Below are 12,450 nucleotides of genomic sequence, written 5' to 3' on the forward strand. Positions count from 1 at the left end.
TTACATGTAGTTTCCCAAATCAGTTTAATTCATTATGATGTATAAATACATTTATTTAATTATTTATTGAAATTACAGTAGAATGAGATGTGGTTTTTCATTTTTTTCACAATTCAAAAAATGTCAATGGTTCTAAAATATCGTCTTTATGCTAATCTAATTTCTTATTTCTTTTTTTATGAGTAAAGTGGCAATGGTTCTTAAGCAGGTGTTATTGCGCTCATAAAGCTGAGGTCTGCTGAATGTACGCGTGTCTAAAGGAGAAGGGATTTTGTAGTTTGTGTACTGTATGTTCGTGTGTGTATTTTCTTAGACTTCGGTTCTCTTTGTTCTTTGTGTCAGAACACATTACCTGTCCTCTAACCATGTGTTCACATCTATAACCATCACTAGGGGTGTGAAGTCAACACACACACACACACACACACACACGCACACACACACACTCACACTTACACTCACACTCACACACACACACAGGATGTGTGGGTGAATCTCACAGAACCTGTCACTGAATGTGTCCAGGATATATATATATATATATATATATATATATATATATATATATATATATATATATATATATATATAGTTTGTTCTTTTTCCATTATCGATTCCATTATTGAAATTAGAACTGGAAATGCTTTCATTAGATGAACCCATTAAAGGGACAAAATCTTACACAACTGAAGCATTTTTCCCCTTGACTTTCCCTGTTAGTCAAGGTTTCTTACAGTCATATTTAGTTTTTTTCCCACTCTAAGCAGTTTAAGGCAGTTTTTACTACTGTACCTTTAAGACATCTTGTCAATATGTCAGTGACCACACAATCTCTGTGTAATAGTTTAGTTCCCATTGTACCTAATGAGGATGAGTTAGGTTTACTGAATGGGTGTTGATATGCAAATATGGCTGGCCAAATGTTAATGTGCGCATGGCTTTGACTCCGTAACATTTATTACTGAATGACCAGTTTTGCAATTTAAACTTTTTGTAAATGCATACAAAGTACATCAAGTCACCTATAGCGCTTTATACAATACACATTGTTTCAAAGCAGCTTCTCAATTCTCCTGTAAAGCAGCTCGAAAAAGACATGAGGTGAAATCAGTTCAGTGTTGATTCAGGTAAGTTTAATAACTGTGTAAAGTTAATAAATGAGTTCAACTTAGTTATACAGCAGCTCTGCGTAAAACTGTGATGTCATCATCCAGCTCAGTTCCTTTCTATATTATACTTGTTATATTTATACTTGTGGAAAACTGTTATCTGAATAGAATGAATTGAAGGTGATATACCAGCTCACGTATGTGTCTAGTCATCCTTTCTTCTCATCCATCACAGTTAGTGTCCAGATGTGACCTAGTGATACAGAGCCGTAAACACACACTGAGATGATTGATTGGTCGATCTCTGTCCATGATAAAGGTGATATTTAGGATGTATTCTGTTACCGAGGCAAAAGTATTCAATATGATTTATGAAAGATGCTTCATTGACGCTTCACCATGAGACACTATGGAATTATTGCTGTAGTTTGTGAGGATGTTTTGAGTAATACGTCAGTGTTGTATAAAGTAGTCATACTTGAGTAAAAGTACAGATACTTTTTTGAAAAAGTGACTTGAATAAAAGTTTAAAGAATAAAGAAATGCATACAGGTTCTGAATGACATCAAAACCAACAATACAAATATAAGTAAGTCTAGAACATCCCTTCCTGTTTGATGAAAGTCCACAAATTAGTATCAAGCCAACATTTTAAAAGATGGTTAAAAAAATATCAAAATTATATGATAACTTGAGAACATGTTGACCCTCAAGTTTCAATTTCCCAATGTGGATTTTTCTGCAAAAAATATAATGAATTACTTTGTTCACTGCTGTAGATGTGTGTTGTTTTAGCTGACACAGCCAATGATGTCACATTGAAGGGTTTGAACTTCTGCTTGTCCTCTCAGGAGTGATGTACAGAAAAGAAGTCTCCTAAAATCACTGTTTTGCTCCTCAGATCTCCGAAGAGCCGTAATGGTATGTGACGTAAATCAAGTCTTCTGGCCCGAGGCTGGCGTGTATCAGCTCAATGCAGCAGGTGAGAGCTCTTTACGCAGAAATGAGGTTGTCTGAGTTACATCAGATAAGAGAACGATAGAGCTAATGCTTTCATCAGGAGAAAAGATGACAGGGATGCTTTGGCTTCGAAGGTGCGTAAGAAAGAGAGTCGGGACAGAATAAAGGCATCGTACTTTAAGATCCCTCAGATGGGCTGACAGAGACAAAGTCAAAAGTTCTTCATTCTTGTAGTAAAAACACAAATAGACTTTAATCAATGCTTGTTGTGAGTCACAAGAAGGGCTCAAAGGGGCTTTAATAGGGGAAATCTAGTGATCACCAGTTTAAATGTTAACAGTGAATGATAAAACACATATACACTACCTTTCAAAAGTGTTTTTTAAATGTTTTTTTATTTATTTAGCAGGGACGCATTAAATTGATCAAAAGTGACAGTAAAGACGTTTATAATAGTACAAAAAAATTATATTTCAATTAAAGTCATGGAAATGTTCCTTGAGCAGCAAATCAGTATATTACAATGATATCTGAAGGATTTTTGAAGAATGATGCTGAAAATTCAGCTTTATAAATTAATAAATTCAGCTAGAAAAGTTCTTTTAAATTGTAGTAATATTTCACATTATTACTACTGTTTTTACTGTTGAAAAAAACAGTAGTGGTGAGCACAAGATACTTCTGTAAAAAAAATCCTATTGTTGCCAAACTTTTGCCAAACAAAGTATATAGATGTATATTGTAAATATTATGTATGCTTTATACAAAAATTATATAATATAACCATAAATGAAGTCTGTTCTTGTCTGCTATATACTACGGAGCCCTAAAGGGACACGGTGATGAAAAGAAAAATATTTCAATGCTTTTTGCGTTCTCTCAGAAAAGTTTTGCTTCCCCAAAAAACTTTGCAAAAACTTGCAAAGAACTCAAAAGTTTTACGAGTGAACGCAGTTTCTCGGGGGAACACAAACATTTAGCAAGAGAACACAAAAGCATTGACTGAATTTTGATTTTCTATTTTCATTGACATATTATATGTCATCTGAAGTCAAATGATAGCTTTGTGTGAGAAACAGACTGACATTTAATTCATTATTCCCTCCACAGTAGTTTTCATATCTCGTGGTTGTCAGTATGCTATTATAGGCCTATATGGCGTGTGAAAACATTTCATCAGGCTTGACGTTACTGATGACATAACTTATCTCGCAAGTTTGAAATTGGGATACGAATGAGGTGGTTGGATGGGAAGGTTTTCAGTGAACTTCAAAGACTAATTCAAGTCATACTGACTGATTTTACTATTCTTTTGTGGCCTTTTTTTAGAGCTTAGCTGCATCTATATTCATTCACTTTCACTGTAAGAAAACGAGCAGTATAAATGTTCTGCCTTTTGGTCATACAATTTCAGAGCGACAAGAGGGCGAGTAAATTATGCCAGAATTGTCATTTTTGGGAAAACAATCCTTATGTATCTAATCTGCCCTCACTTGGCCAAGATAGGAATTTCACCTTGTGCTTCTGCAACCTCAACACATCTTATAAATATGCCACTGCTTTCTTCTTCATACCTTTATGCAGTCCTTCATTTACCCTTCATCTATTCCACCTGCTCTACTGATTCCTGGTGGCTTTTTTCCTGCACAACCACATGGTCCTATCTAATGACCCCTGATATCCTCCTGTCTGACCATCCTGCTCCTCCCTCTCCCTCCTCTCTGCTCCTCTTCATCATAATCATCATCATCATCAGCCGTCTGCCGTGTCTCTCCCTGTCCCTCCTGTGCATCTCCAGCATCCTCTGCTTTAATTAAATGGCCAGGCACGCACGCGCGCGCACACACACACACACACACACACACACACACACACACACACACACACACACACACACACACACACACACACACACACACACACACACACACACACACACACACACACACACACACACACACACTCACACACACACTCACACACACCCTCAAGCACTGCTACTGATGATATACCCAGCTTAAAGGGATAGTTCACCAAATTCTGTCATTTACTCATTCCAAACCCACGTTTTTTCTCTCTCTGTGCAACACAAAAGGAGAAATCCTCAAACAAGTTCATGCATGTATTCATAGTGTTCGTGACTGTTCAAAAATTATGTTCTATATAGTATGAATGTAATCTGGACTGGACATACTACATACCTTCATCATGTTGTCATGTGACTTACAGCGTCAGTTGCATCACTTCACTGCCATTTACACATCCTTTCCAATGGCCTCATGGGATAGTGTAGTGTTCACTGGTTGCGCACTTCACAGTCTCGCCAGAAGTTGTAGGTCATCCGGGGACATTTCGCATACTGTTTTTGTGAATTCAGACATCTTTTTCTTTTCAGATACGGTGCATCCCAATTCACGTACTTATGCGCTATTCCATGACGTTTTTTTAGTATAAATACTGCGAGTACTGTGTTTACACTGCAAAATCCCAAAAAGATGTTCAAATTCCTGGATGATGCACTTAATTAACCAAAAAAATGAAGTGTGGAATGTTGGACACTTGATGCACTCAACTGTTGCAGCTTTAATTACCCAACGAAGGGGGAGTGGCATCAGACTCAGATGTTGACTGATAAAATAACCAACGTTATATTAATTAAATCACGAACACAGAACTAATCTAAGCAAACACATACACACAAATCACGCTTACATAGGAAACTGGAAAGTGATGTAACTGGAACAGTACAGAGTAATGAAGCTATGAAAAGAGTCATTTAACCACTTGATTGAAAGAACCATCAGTTTCTTATTTTAAAGCAGCTCGTCAAGAGGGGTTTACCGCTTATCCTACACCTCTGTTTAGTTCACTGTACTCTACCTGCAAGACCTTTACAGTTGAAGCAGTCTGTGAAGTCTCTGAAGAAGGTTTTTTAATGGTTCCATGAGTCGATGGTGTTGAAGTTGCAATCGATTTCTTCCACGTTGAAAACCTTTCGCTGTTAGTTTGACTCTGTTAGGTAGGGGAAGTTGGACATGGCTTGATGTGCTGAGTTGTGTTGGGTTCTGCTGGCCCGCGACCTCGTGGTCGGACCGTGTTTCTGGTCCCACACACACAGCAGCCAGAAGACGGAAGAGAGGAGGGAGGGAACTTTGTGTTGGCTTTTAAGTTCCACAGACGTCACACCTCTTGAGTTTTAGCTTGACCAATGGGAAAGGTGCAGTTTTCCAGAAGGGGAAAAGTTCCTGTGTTTGGAAGCTGACTCATTTACATGTGTAGCTAGATTGGGTGTTGATACAGAAACTATTAAAGATCCTTGTAATACTTACATGTTGCATAGGTGTCAACATATAATATACACAATCATTTAAATCATCAAAATAAATTCGTAGATACCAAATATGGTATAGGTCAGGTTACATTAAAGGGATAGTTCACCCAAAAATGAAAATTCTGTCACTAATTACTCTCCCTCATGTTGCAGAGCTGCCAACTTTTGAGTTTAGCTTGGCGTGAGACGCCAAGGCGGGGGGGGTCAGGGTGGGGTCTGCTCGCTTACCTCTCTGCCATGCGCACGCGCGGTTTGAAGCACAATATCTGTCTCGCATGCACGCTCGCTCTAGATAGATTACGAGATATTTTAACTAATTTGCGGTATAACTAGTCGATCACGAATGGCTCAACAGGTAGATATATAGATAAACTCATCTTTCAGGCATTTGACCGACACTTCAGCGTGAGAAATTGGGGGTGTGGCGTGAGAGCGTGAGAATTGGGTCAATTGCTTGAGTCTCACGCTCAATGCGTGAGAGTTGGCAGCCATGGTGTTGTTCCAACCCCGTAAGACCTTCGTTCATCTTCGGAACACGAATTAAGATATTTTTGATTAAATCTGAGAGCTGGATCACTCCTCCATACTAGTCCATAGGCTTCTTAAGGGATTGAAGCTTGCCAAGATATCGTTAAAATAGTCCAAGTGACTACAGTGGCGCAATCTTAAGTTTATCAAGCGACGAGAATACTTTTTGTGCGCAAAAAATAAATAAACAACGATTTTATTTCAACTACTCATTTCTTTCTCTGTGGGCCTCGAGTCAGTTCACTAGTGATATAGCGCAGTTCTTCTGATGTTGTACATCACACGCATCACACACATGACCAGCGTCGGCCAATAGTAGGCCTACGTGTGACGTAGCTCTACGCTATCATACTACGTTAACTGACTAGAGGCCCAACAAGAAGGAAATGAATAGTTGAAATAAAAGGTATTTCGTTATTTTTGTTTTTTTTGCGCACAAAAAGTGTTCTCCTCGCTTGATAAACTTAAGATTGAGCCACTGTAGTCACTTGCACTATTTTAACAATGTCTTTAATAACTTTTCGGGGCCGGCAATTTCAATCCCTGAAGAAGCCTATGGACTAGTATGGAGGAGTGATCCAGCTCTCAGATTTCATCAAAAATATCTTAAAGAGTTAGTTCGCCCATTTAAGACATGAAGTTGTATGCAATCATTACTGGCACTAATAGTGCATACACACTGACCCACTCTGTAGTAACCTCCCTGGTTAGAGTTCTAACTGCTGGAAGTTTTTCAAGTTTTTGTTGACGTTGACACCAGCGCGGATTGATAGAAATGGATAGAAAATAGTGCCGATTAAAACTGAGGTATGAATTTTGACCGGCGTGTTTTTTGTGTGGTAAATGAATCAAGCTTTGAAACGCAAATCATTTTTTCACGTAAAAATGCACAGTTTTGTGGCCCTGGAAAATAACCGGGAGTACTTTATTGAAAAACTTCCAGCGGCCAGAACTCTGACCAGGGAGGTGACTACAGAGTGGGTCAGTGTGTATGCACTATAGTGCTGGTAAGGATTGCACACAATTCATGTCTTAAATGGGCGAACTAACCCTTTAATTCGTGCTGTGAAGATGAACGAAGGTCTTACGGGGTTGGAACAACATGAGGGAGAGTAATTACTGACAGCATTTTCATATTTGAGTGAACTATCCCTTTAACTGCTGGTTCTATCATAAAGTATGCATAAAACGTTACACAATACAAAAGACACTATTAGAGGACAGTAATAATCACTCATACAGATATGAATGTTATAGAACAGTTAATCTATAAACTGATGCAGAAAAGTCTGTTTTACGGGTTTATGTGTCTTTGCTATGGCATGATTTAAAGTGAATTTAGAGCAAAGCTCTGCATTCTTTTAGGTCGTAAACCAGTCTTCTCCTGCCTGCTAGGTGCAGTTTTGGGGGATGGTCTAACACAGTGTGCTGGGTTTGACTGATTGTTCATTAAATATAACGAATAACTTGTGTCTGATTGGTCCAGCCATTACAAAAATAAAACACATTTTAAAATATTAATAACTAAATAATAAAACTAAATAATACTACAGCTTCAGAAGGCGTACAAGTCATATGGTGCTTTTTGTCCTTTTTGGACAGAAGGGTTGATGAGTGTGTTCTTTACAATTTCTTAATTTGTGCTTCAGTGAAAAATCAAAGCATCCAGTTTTGGAACAACATGAGGGTGAGTAAATAATGAGCATCTCCTTTAAGCCGGAACAGTGGATGGAGAGGAGAGAGAGGGTTGAAAACAGGATTCTAACCCTTCTGTTTATTCGCTGCCTTTAGGTCTGCGCGTGTGCTTACTCCCATCACTCCCTCCCTTTCCCATTGGCTGCTTCCTTCTCCCACACACGGATATGGACACACATACACACACACACACACGCACTGACTCTGAGCTCAGACACTAGAGTTGACGTTCTTGAGCGGAGGTTGAGAGAGGGACAGATGGGATCCACACACACATGCGGCTCTCCGTGCAGCATTGATCGCGACTGAGACCTCGTGAAGAGACTCTCTTGCATGGAAAAGAGAAGAGAGTAAAAATCAGTGACAGTGAGACGGAGGAAAGAAGATGCCATGGAATGACCAGGATGGGATTGAGAAGCCTGGGCATCACACAAGCTTCCTGAAGACAACAAGAAGATCTTTTTTTCTTCGACAGCGCTTCTGAAACGGACCATCTCGAGTGTTTTCAGGGCACTCGTGCTCGGGTCGAACGGGAAGTTTCTGGTGAGTAACTTTCACTCATGTATAAAGGGCAGTTTCTGAACACCTTGCATGGATTGGTCAGGTCTTTTAGTCTCCATAGGGAAGGGTGCTGTGCTTTATGTGTTGATTTTCCTTGTATGCTCAAGTCAGAGAAGGAGTGCAAGCGTTCAGAGATGATCCGGCTAGATCTGAGCAGCTGTGCTCCACAAAAATGATGAGATTGCACGAATGGGAAGACAAAATAGCACAGTCAGATCTTCAGCACACACACACACACACACACACACACACACACACACACACACACACACACACACACACACACACACACACACACACACACACACGTGTATCAGTGCTTCATTGCATTCATGCTGACAAACTAATACACATAAAAGCACACGTTTTTTTAGATCGTTCTGTTGGGTCAGATGAGAAACATCATGAAACTCGGGATTCTTTGAGGAAAACCAGGTCTCCAATTATACTAAATTTGCCAGATTCAAAGGACAGTGTGAGTCACTGTGTGTTCTCGTGTGTGTGATGAATAACAGAATGAAAGTGAAAAGCTGAGAAATGTAGAGGTCATTGCAGATTCACAACGGTGTAGGGAGCTGGTCAGTTGTGTTGGGTTAGGTAAACTGATATGTTGACTTTCATGTTAAAGAGTCAATGGCAGGTGAACTGAGGCAATTACCTTCCCATATATAATGTTAACTGGCGATGGAACTGTATTTTGCTTTATGCACCGTTCAAAAGTTTGATGTTTTTATCATTTAAAAAAATAATAATATTCTTATTTAGCAAGGAGACATAAAATATATCAAAATGAGTGACTGTAAAGAAATGTATAATGTAAATATATATATATATATATATATATATATATATATATATATATATATATATATATATATACTTTTATATAGGCTTTTATATAGGCCTATATATATATATATATATATATATTTCAAACAAATGCTGTTCTTTTGAACTTTCTATTGATCAAAGGTTGCTGAAATTTGTTTTTATCACAGTTTTCCGCAAAACTTTGTAGCAGCACAACTTTTCAAAAATTTCTTGAGCAGCAAATCATCATATTTGAATGATTTCTGAAGGATCACTTACATCCTGAAGACTGGAGTAATGATGCTGCTTTGATCACAGGAATAAATTACATTCAAATAGAAAACACTTATTTCAAATTGTATTAATATTTCACCCTTTTAATGCAATTTTGATCAAATTAAAGCAGCCCTTGTGAGCAGAAGAGACTTCTTTCAAAAATATTTAAAAAATCTTACTGATCCCAAACTTGTCCTTATAAATTTGTCTCGAAACTGTTTAGCCGTTTTCCCACATAGGTCATCGTGTCACTCGCAGCATCATGCATTAGCTTCTCTTGATGAAGCCGGCGAAAGTCGCTTTTTGTCACAATAAAAAAAATTAAAATTTTGACTTTGCTTTTCACCATTGAAAAGAATAAGAATACATAAAGAATAGAAAAACCATGTATTACGCAAAAAGATTTCCTGACTTGATTTTATCCATTGGGATTTGATTGGAAAAGTAGGCATGACAGCAAGTGGCTGGAGGGGAAGACTCGGAAATATATGATGTCATCCAAATAAGAAAGTCATTTCAGACGGAGGCCAAGTTCTTAAATTTTGAAAAAAACATTACAAAAAAAGACAAGCATTGAATTTATTTGTAATAACATGCACCAATGATTCATGCACAAAAAGACCTGGAAAGGTTAAGGTCTTAGAAATGAAATTTTGGACTGTTCATTTAGATTTTTAATCTTCATGTCGTGCTTGCAAAAACAGCACAGAGATTCACAAACTAGTTTTTCCATTAGCCATTAAGCCGGTGTAATGCATGCGCTGTCAGATGCTGTTTGTGTCACTCATTCACTTTCTGTCCGCCGTGTCACTCCTTCCCCGCATTCATTTTCATCTCGCCATGAAGTTCATATCACATCAGCGCTCGGGATGCACTTTTGGCTTCCAACCAGACACTTAACCTTCCTTATCCTCCTCAAACCTTCCACCCCAATTATCGTTTTCTCACTCTGTTTCATCGCTTCCACGCTTCCAGACCTAGCCAAAACAGTGGATTTTTACTCTAGGGTCCTCATATGAATGAGCTCTGGAGTTGATGGTTTAGACTTGATTATGGTCATTTTAAAAAGAGATTCCCAGTAATTAGCCAGCTGGGCTCCGCGCGTGCCGGACGCTGGTCATCACTGCCTGCGGCCCAATGGGTGGAACCGGCTCCTTTTAGGTGCCAAATGACGCATTTGGGAAGAGTATGTTCATCTAATCCCACCAATCAAAACATTAAGGATACGCAAACAGCCGTTTACCTAATGGTCAGGGTTTGACTGGTTAGTGTGGTCCAATTACACCCTGCGGGTTGATCTGGCACATAATCCTGGCACATAAATTACATTTAGTTGACGCTTTTATCCAAAGTGACTTACAATTGCTATATATGTCAGAGGTCGCACGCCTCTGGAGCACCAGGGGTTAAGTCTCTTGCTCAGGGACACATTGGTGTCTCACAGTGGATTCGAACCCGGGTCTCTCACACCAAAGGCATGTGTCTTCCCCACTGCGCCATCACCACCACCACACCACAAATGTTCATGATCTTCCCTTCAAAAAAATCTTTGTTTTCTAGGACAAACATATATAAAATATCTTGATGTTTTTCTTTAGAAGCAACATTTTATAAGATAAAACTTTTCGGCAACACTTTACAATAAGGTCTCATTTGTTAACATTAGTTAATGTAGTTAAAGTAGTTATTAACTACCATGAACTAACAATGAGCAATACATTTGTTACAGTATTTATTAATCTTTGTTAATTTTAGTTAAAAAATACAGTCGTTTATTGTTTGTTCATATGTTGGTTCACAGTGCATGAACTAACGTTAACAAATACAACTTTTGATTTTAATAATGTATTAGTTGATGTTGAAATGAACATGAACTAAGATTAATAAATGCTGTAGAAGTATCATTCATTCTTAGTTCATGTTAACTAAAGTAGTTACTGATGTTAACTAATGAAACCTTATTGTAAAGTGTTACAAAACATTTTTTCATGAAAGCTTATTCCTCACTACATTTTGTTAGAATACAAGCCTTTATATCTTATGCAATTGTGTGTTTGAAAGTAAAAAGACATCTTGTTTAGGTACATTTAATTTTTTTATGGAAAACAAGACAAAAATTCTAAATACAAAAACATTCTTTGTTGATAGTCATTCAGAAGTCATTTTTTTCCAAGTAGCATATATATCGCAAATGTTCATTATATTATAGCTGATCTTTTTAATGCTTTTTTTAAAACTTATGTTTAATATGTTAAAAAAAAATATTAAACATTTTATAGTTTTGAATCATTGTATATTTATGTTTTTTTAAAAGATAAATTGTTGTTTTTTTGTAAAAGATCTGAGCACCTTTCTTTCGGTTAAATATGCCAATCTGTCAATGAGACCGCATTTATTTGTTCCAGGCTTAGTCACAGTAAAATGTGCATTTTAAATGCCCATCTGTAGTTTAACCAGCTCATCTCATTGCTGCTTTTGTAATTGATAGCACTGTTGTTTTGACGCAGGTCTGAGCATTTAGCCAACCAATGCATTTTTAATTATTTGTGCATGATGTTTTAATCCTTAATCTTTAATGCTTCTGCAATCCTGCTGAGTGACAGATCAGTTCCTGTTAGCACATGCACATCAAGAAGATTCTGTGTGCTTGCTTTCATCTGAAGCAAAACAACACTGAGAGGTTTCAGATGTTAGAATGACATTCAGATAGGTCGGTGCTTTTATGATGCTCATGATTGAGAACATGTGAATTGTCTGTTTTTCTAATGTTTGTCCACAGAACACACCTGAAATGTAATGCATTGCTTTGAAGTTGAAGCGCTCTGTCACAGTCGTCTCAGTGGGGCACGATGCTTACTGCGACTCTTTTGCAGTGCAAGGATGGTCAGAATAGATTTTTTAAAGGCATTTGAGGGTTTTTAAACACTTTGCAGCTCGTCAGGCTGTGAGGCCAGATAATGCTGATCAGTGTTATTAATATTCTTTTATAGTATATATTAATACTTTTTAATATATTTACATTTTTCTATAATATTTTGACTTATTTATATATTTTCATTTGATTGTTTTGTTAGTTTTTTATGTGCTTTCATCATTTTTATTAATTATTTGTTTTTTAACGTTTCTATTAATAGCATTAATATTTCTTGTTTCAGTTTTAGTGATTTTAGTACTTCAACT

At 37.5% G+C, this 12,450-nt stretch overlaps 1 protein-coding gene across 3 annotated transcripts in view; it reads left to right on the plus strand.

The window, feature by feature from the left end:
- Positions 1–1,382: 1,382 nt before the first annotated feature.
- LOC143749267 (uncharacterized) overlaps positions 1,383–12,450 on the plus strand; it is a 118,564-nt gene continuing 107,496 nt past the window's right edge. For 2 of the 3 annotated variants that reach the window (XM_077241811.1, XM_077241812.1), the window contains exons 1-3: positions 1,383–1,428; positions 2,011–2,091; positions 7,720–8,166. The gene's annotated coding sequence lies outside the window, so the exon portion shown is untranslated. The remainder of the gene's footprint in view (positions 1,429–2,010; positions 2,092–7,719; positions 8,167–12,450) is intronic. The other variant, XM_077241810.1, reaches the window with a different exon arrangement.

The sequence above is a fragment of the Siphateles boraxobius genome, unplaced genomic scaffold (genome assembly GCF_051911475.1).
Source record: "Siphateles boraxobius isolate OS27281-9 unplaced genomic scaffold, OSU_SipBor_1 24, whole genome shotgun sequence".
Lineage (NCBI taxonomy): Eukaryota > Metazoa > Chordata > Actinopteri > Cypriniformes > Leuciscidae > Siphateles > Siphateles boraxobius.